Genomic DNA, 7,500 nt, shown 5'->3' on the forward strand with positions numbered 1-7,500 from the left:
GTACTAAGAATTGTTTGATGCATTAATAAAAAAAAAAAAAAAATGGAAGTATGTTTTAGCAATCATATATCTATCCCAGTTTGAATAAGATCCAAGTCTTTCTTCTTGCCAAAAGATGGTAGCACACGCCCATCGTTCCATTCATGTGAAAGATTCTATCCAATGGTAAATGGGTGATAGATTACTACTTATATAGAGATATATGTGGCAGGTATAAATTATATACAGTTCCAATTAATACGCCTTTTGGCGGGCTATCTTGAACCAAAATGACGTCATACAAGGTTCCTTAATGCAAGGATTTTAGAGTTGTATACAGTGTTTATTTGCATGGCCAATAGATGGCCTTAGCAGTAGAGCACCAAATTACTAATTATCCCCACCAACCATTCATTACAGAATTTATTACTTCATTTCTGATGCTATTTGGCCCCACAATTACTATAAAACAGATGCACTTGAACTTGTGTTCCTTGTTGTCTGGCCTTCACTTAATTCTTAAGAAATTACAAATTTCACAAATAAATATAAGAGAAAAATTTCCTCAGCAAACAATCGTTAGATCAATAACATTTGGGGGTAATGGGGGTAGCCAGATAAGCCATATTTACTACAATCGGTAAGGAAATCAAGTAATTACAGTTATTTGAACTAATTTTCAATTACCTTTTTATGAAACCAGAATATAATTAACATGTTTCATAATATGGCATGTATTCTCAGTAAAAACTACTTAGAATAACAGTATTATTACATTCCAAAAGGCATAATGACGCAGACTTCCCTAGCCTCCTACCTTACATCGTAACGAGTTTTATTTTACCACCAATAGATGGCATCAGAAGCACAATTTCATAACAAAAATACTCAATCATTCAACGAACACGTGTGTCAAAAAAGTAGGGTAGGAGGTAGAGGCTACAGATTTGGCTGTTGGTAAATTGTCCAACGATCGTTTCCTTATTAGGAATGAATATTTTTATCAGAAAATGGTGTGATTTTTTCATATGCTATTGGAAGCAACCTGAGTTTACTTATAGAAATGTTTAGTATTTCCTTTCTTCTTCAGAACACATGATGGTAAGTCATATCCCTGTACAATTGACCAAGGCAACAACCATCAGCATAGTTATGGTTGGTGGGACGAATTTAGGATAGCGCTGCCAAATGGAATTTTTCGAATGGAGAATATCATTATTCATTACAGATTCAAATCATTTAAGGAGTAAATTTATTATGTGAGTAGGTGCTTGACTATGGAATAATTTTATGATCTTTTAGAAGCGTGAACAAAATAGACAGATCGAATAATGAATAGGAAAATGTTCACATTTCTGTCTTCGTCAACGCCTGACTGTGATGCGTCATCCACCTAGGAATTTGTGTTTGTAAATAAGGGCATTTCAGAGTGTAATCAGTTATAAAATAAACCTTAGCATAATTTCCTTAGTAAATATATGCATGTTAGTAGAGTTGTTTCTTGCTTCAATATAGGTTAAAAGAATCCATAAAGTTCATGTCAATGGTAGGCCAATCGTAAATACAAATGACCGATTCTGAATGATCGTTTAGAGAGAGAGAGAGAGAGAGAGAGAGAGAGAGAGAGAGAGAGAGAGAGAGATGGGCCACCAGCAAGACAGGGATGCTGATGATCTCTGTGATTGTATCAGAAGTGACGGGGTATACCTATAACATAAAGAGCCAATGTTCAATTATATAGATGAAGTGTGGGATGTTGCGTTAGAATGAAAATGTCATAGAACAAGGCGAATGGAAGAAAACTGAAATCATATTCAAATCATATAATATAACTGTCCGTCAATGAAAACTACTCCTCTTATAATTTCAGGATGCCAGAAAACTGATAATCAATTAATCAATCAATCACTCTTCTTATAGAAAACGTCTGCAATAAGGCAACTCTATCGACTGAATTCTATCCTATAAGAATTGATTCCTGGAAAACTAAGAAACCTTGATGTTTATAAAACAAACATAAAAGGCTTCATGTAAGATTTTTTATTCAATAACTGTGTCATGTAAACCGTTTCCATTTTATAAACCTGCTAGATGTGGGATGGCCAAGGCATCAGCCACCCGTTGAGATACTACTACTAGAGAGTTATTTGGACCTTTGACTGGTCAGGCAGTTTCTACATTGAATTCCTCTCTCTGGTTACGGCTCATTTAATCTTTGACAACACATATAAAGAATAGTCTGGCCTATTCTTTACACATTCTCCTCTTTCCTCATACATTTGACAACACTGGAATTGCACAACAATTCTTCTTCTCTCAAGAGATTAACTACTGCACTTCAATTGTTCATTGGCAGCTGTCCTCTTGGCAAGAGTAGAAAACACTCTCTAACTATGGTAAGCAGCTCTTCTAGGAGAAGGACACTCCAAAATTAAACCATTGTTCTCTGGTCTTGGATAGTACCATAGTCTCTGTACCATTGTCTTTCACTGTTTTGGTGTAGAGTTCTATTGCTTGAGGGTACACCCAGGAACACTTTTCTATCTTATTTCTCTTCCTCATGTTTTTTTTTAGTTTTTATAGTTTATATATCAAATATTTATTTTAATGTTGTTACTGTTCTTAAAATATTTTTTTTTATTAATTGTTAATTACTTTTCATGTAGCTTCCTTATTTCCTTTCTTCACTGGACTATTTTCCCTGTTGGAGACTTTGGGTGTATATCCTCTTGCTCTTCCAACTAGGGTTGTAGCTTAGCTAATAATAATAATAATAATGATAATAATAATAATAATAATAATAATGATAATGATAATAATAATAATAATAATGATAATAATAATAATAATAACTCAGAGCTATAGAAAAAATAATAGTGGGAGTAACACTAAGAGATAAAAAAGGAGCAACGAGGACACAAGACTAATATAAAGTAAAGGATATTCTAACACCTTGTAAGTAAAAAAAATGAACATGTAAATGACTTATAATAAGAATGACACATAATAGATGGATATTAAGAATAACAGAATGTGTCGCTAGAGGCTGCAAAAGAAAAAGGGAACGGAAGAGAAGACGGTGGATTGACAAACTAAGAAAGTTTGCGAGTATACACTGGCATAGAAAGACCATAAACAGACAGGAGTGGATGAACCTGCGTGAGGCTTTTATTTTGCAGTGGATCAGTTACGGCTGATGATTTATATATATATATATATATATATATATATATATATATATATATATATATATATATATATATAATATATATGTGTGTGTGTGTGTGTGTGTGTGTGTGTGTGTGTGTGTGTATTATAGATTATTTCATACACGTTTGTACTACTACCAAAGTGACACAGTTAAAGGTTTCGCCCTGACCAAAGGGCTAATTTGGTGGGTTTTGCCTACGTCCATAATTGCAGGGTTGGTTCCCACGACCCTCCTTCTTTCCCTCCTCTTTTTCATTTTATTTTCATCTCAATTCAAAATTCATCAGTAGATCATGGATGTCTTATGATAACTGATGACATAGACTTGACTGATATGAAGGAGAAAAGCAATTAGTAACCTATTTCAATGTTCTGAGCATTGAACTTACGGGTTTTTCCGCCGCCTCAGAGGTTGTCCTTTTATACTGAAATAGATTTTGGCTAACTTCCCTCAGACCAGCCAGCCTATTACAGTAGTCAGTCGTGACTGATGATAGCATTTGAAGTTTATCGGTACATCATGAATGTCTTATGATAATTGATGTCTTGTATTTAACTAAGATGAAGAGGAGAAGCAATTTGAAACCTATATCAGGGTTCTGGGCATTGAACTAAAAGGTTTTTTTTTTCCACCGTGCCAGAGGTTGCCCCATTATACTGAAATTGAATTCGGCCAACTTCCGTAAGTCCAACTAGCCTACTACAGTAGTCATTCGTGACTGATGACAACATTTGAAATTCATATGTCCTTTCGTGGGTACAATTCATACCAATACTAGTCTTATTTCTGTGCTATAATTCTCGACTTTTAGCTTGATTGGCATTTTCTTGTCACATACTCGACCACTTCTGCTACCTCCCTACACTTTCCCGAGTCTCCTTTTATCCTGTTCTCAACTTCAGCATCATATCTCCCCTCTTGAATTATAGTAGATGTCAGGTACCTAATCTGTTCTACTTTCATAATTGCAAGAAAACTAAGGACAAAAAGTTGGGTTAAAATAGCTCTGATAATAAAAAGGTATTTCTTTAAACGATGTGCAATATTTGATTTGTTTAGCCAATATTTGAGGGCTTTAAAGGCCCCTCATGAATGGAAGGAGCAAGTGATAGTGACATTGCCCTATCGAGCAGGACAATGCCCTAGAGACTGAGCATATATACATATGATCAGCGCCCAATTAGCGCCCAATCAAGCTATGGCCTGGGCCAGGCAATGGCTGCTGATGTCTAACCAGATCGACATATAGGCTCCCCCAAAACTCCCATCCTTAACTCACAAGGATGGTAAGGTTGCAGCGACATAAGAAACTAACGAGTTTGAGCGGGACTCGAACCCCAATCTGGCATTCACCAGTCAAGGACGTTACAACATCTTACCTTTCGCGCATGAAAATATGAAATAATTTTTTCTCTGCGTTAGTTGTAGCACGCTTGGAATAACAATGCAGTTGGTACACTGTTTGATAAACCAGGGGTTGCGTTGATTGACAGGGAATAATCCTGGATTCTGATTCAGCAAATAAACTACCCCTTCTCATAAAAAATCAACACCGTGCGGAGCGAGGAATGGAAAATGAATTTGAAAGGATATACTTGATGAGCGTCAGCAGACAGTTACGAAATACAAAAAAGTGAAAATCGATGAGAGAGAGAGAGAGAGAGAGAGAGAGAGAGAGACGGGGGGACTCTAGTTTTATAAAGGTATTAGGCAATACAACGGAGAGAGAGAGAGAGAGAGAGAGAGAGAGAGAGAGAGAGAGAGAGAGAGAGAGAGAGAGAGAGAGGAGAGAGACTCTAGTTTTATATAGGTATTAGGCAATACAACGGAGAGAGAGAGAGAGAGAGAGAGAGAGAGAGAGAGAGAGAGAGAGAGAGAGAGAGAGAGAGAGAGAGAGAAAGGACTTTAGTTTCATATAGGAATTAGGCAATACAACGGAGAGAGAGAGAGAGAGAGAGAGAGAGAGAGAGAGAGAGAGAGAGAGAGACTATAGCTTTATATAGGTAAAGGGCATCACAACGAAAGAGAGAAACATATAAACTCGAATTGATGAAACGTCAGCCTCCTTTTGGACCAAATCCTCTTATGTAACCATAGCGAACTTGGCTTACGTCAAATAAGAACGAATACTGAAGGGATCTGTGGGTCTTTAACCTTCCTGTCGGGAGAACAAGACATATTGGAAAGAATAAATAGCATTCTAATTAAAATAAAGGAATATATCTTATCATTTTAGTTTGCAAAATTATATCTTAAATATTACAAAGAAATAGAAATATATCATATATAATTACATTTGTCATCTTTTGTACGTGTATAGTTTTAACTGGAAAATTGATATGATTACATTGATTATTTTTATAAGGAATGTCAGAATTTTTAGAGCCATGACAATTTATAGAAAAGAGAGGTGTTTGGATTGGAAACGTTTTAGTTAGGATATATTGTGAAAATTTTTATTACAGTTAAAAAACCCAATTATTTCAATCGGGATTCTCCGTAAAAATATAGTGCTCTCAGCCGTTTTTCAGTAAAATATTGGCAACCGTAATTTTACATTAGTTATTATCTTTTACTGGTTGGTGACCGTAATATCACTCGTTTACGTCAATATAACCGTTTTAAAAACAAGAAAAGTCCTAACCTAAATGTTTCCAGGAGTTTACCGTTTTTTTAATGCAAATTTCTAACAGTGTAAGTAATAATTTATCGTCAGTGCTATCTATAAGATGTAATTGATCAGAATAGATTTAGGTAGTTTGCTCATATAGAAAATGATAGCGTCTGTAGTTTAGGCAAAAATATATACTTCAGAATAGCTGAGAGCTAAGAGAAGAAAATGTCCAAGAAACCTTTGGACAGATAGTAGCGTTACTATCCAAGAAAATGAAGATTAAGTTCCAGATAAGAGTTAATGGGACGTTTTTCTATAAGATTTCAATGTTTTGCAAATAAACCTTTTATGTAGAAGTATGAAGCCTACTCGGTTTTCCGCGACAGTGCTCTTTATCTCTATAGATTCACCTTTGATAGGATAAACGGTAAGGATATTTAGAAGTAATTAATAGATAGGATATTCAGAAAGAAACATAGAACAAGAGGTGTAATGCACAGCAAAGCCCACCCATCGCAACTGAACCTTCAGGGAAATATTGGAATTGTTCTAAATGTTTTTTTTGAGTTCAAGTATCCACTAATTAATAGTGAACGATTGTGAATCTGAATTTGCTGAGATCAGGTGATGTTAATTTGACCTTTCAAAGTCACAGAATGCCTAAGATCAAGGTGTCAATTTATAACGATCATAACTGATTTTTTTTACCTGTCAACAGTATTAACCGGGAGTGTAATATGTACTCCTTTGAGAGTTATGGCTCTCTGAAATTTGGTGACTTTGAAAATTTGACCTCTGCACTTTGAACCTAGCAATTCTTGACACTATGCATTATTACTATTTCGATTTATAGAATTATATTTTCGTCACAGGAAAATGAAAATTTTAATCTTGGTTTCAAGTCATCGTAAAATTTCGAATTTGACCCTTTAGGTCACTGTGACTTTGATCTTGACCCTGTGAGGTTTAAATCTCCCCTATAAAATCAAGTATATCGGTCAAGTAGGTTTTCTCTAGATGTGCTAACAAAGAAAATACAAAACCGACAAACACACAAACAGACAAAGAAATCGACCAAAAACAATATCCTTCTCAACCATCTTGTTGGGATGAGTTAATAACCTTCCCCATGCTATTTCTTGACCACAATGAAACTAGCGCTAATTCACATCTGGTTCTTAAGTTGGGTCGTAAAGCGGGGATTGCCAACAACCTTACTAATGTCTGCCCATCTACCTAAAAATAACAAGGTTTCAACAGCCTCCCATCAGCTCTTTTTAAGTTTTAGAAGCATTAACAAAGCTATTAATTATAAAAGCTCACCTGTAGGTCAGTTAGGGGATATAGACATAACAGTCTAGATTTATCAACACTGAAATATCTTGTAAACGTTGAGTCTGTTTTTCACCGAAATTAAACACATTGCTTTATGTAAAAGCTTTTAGTTGTATCAATTCTCTTGATCCCCAGCAATATTACCAATGGATGTGGGATTTGTATAGATTAATCTGCATGTAAAGTAATAATTTAATATCTATTGATGTTATGTTTCCCGTTATTCCATGTAGTGCCAATTTTTAATAAATCGATGAAATACAATTAAGCTAAAGGGAAATGAAAGGAAAAGTAAAGGTTTATTATAATCTATTATAGTCACATAATAATGTTATACACCTCAATAATTACTGAACATTAT

Source organism: Palaemon carinicauda, chromosome 2, assembly GCF_036898095.1.
Source record: "Palaemon carinicauda isolate YSFRI2023 chromosome 2, ASM3689809v2, whole genome shotgun sequence".
Taxonomy (NCBI): domain Eukaryota; kingdom Metazoa; phylum Arthropoda; class Malacostraca; order Decapoda; family Palaemonidae; genus Palaemon; species Palaemon carinicauda.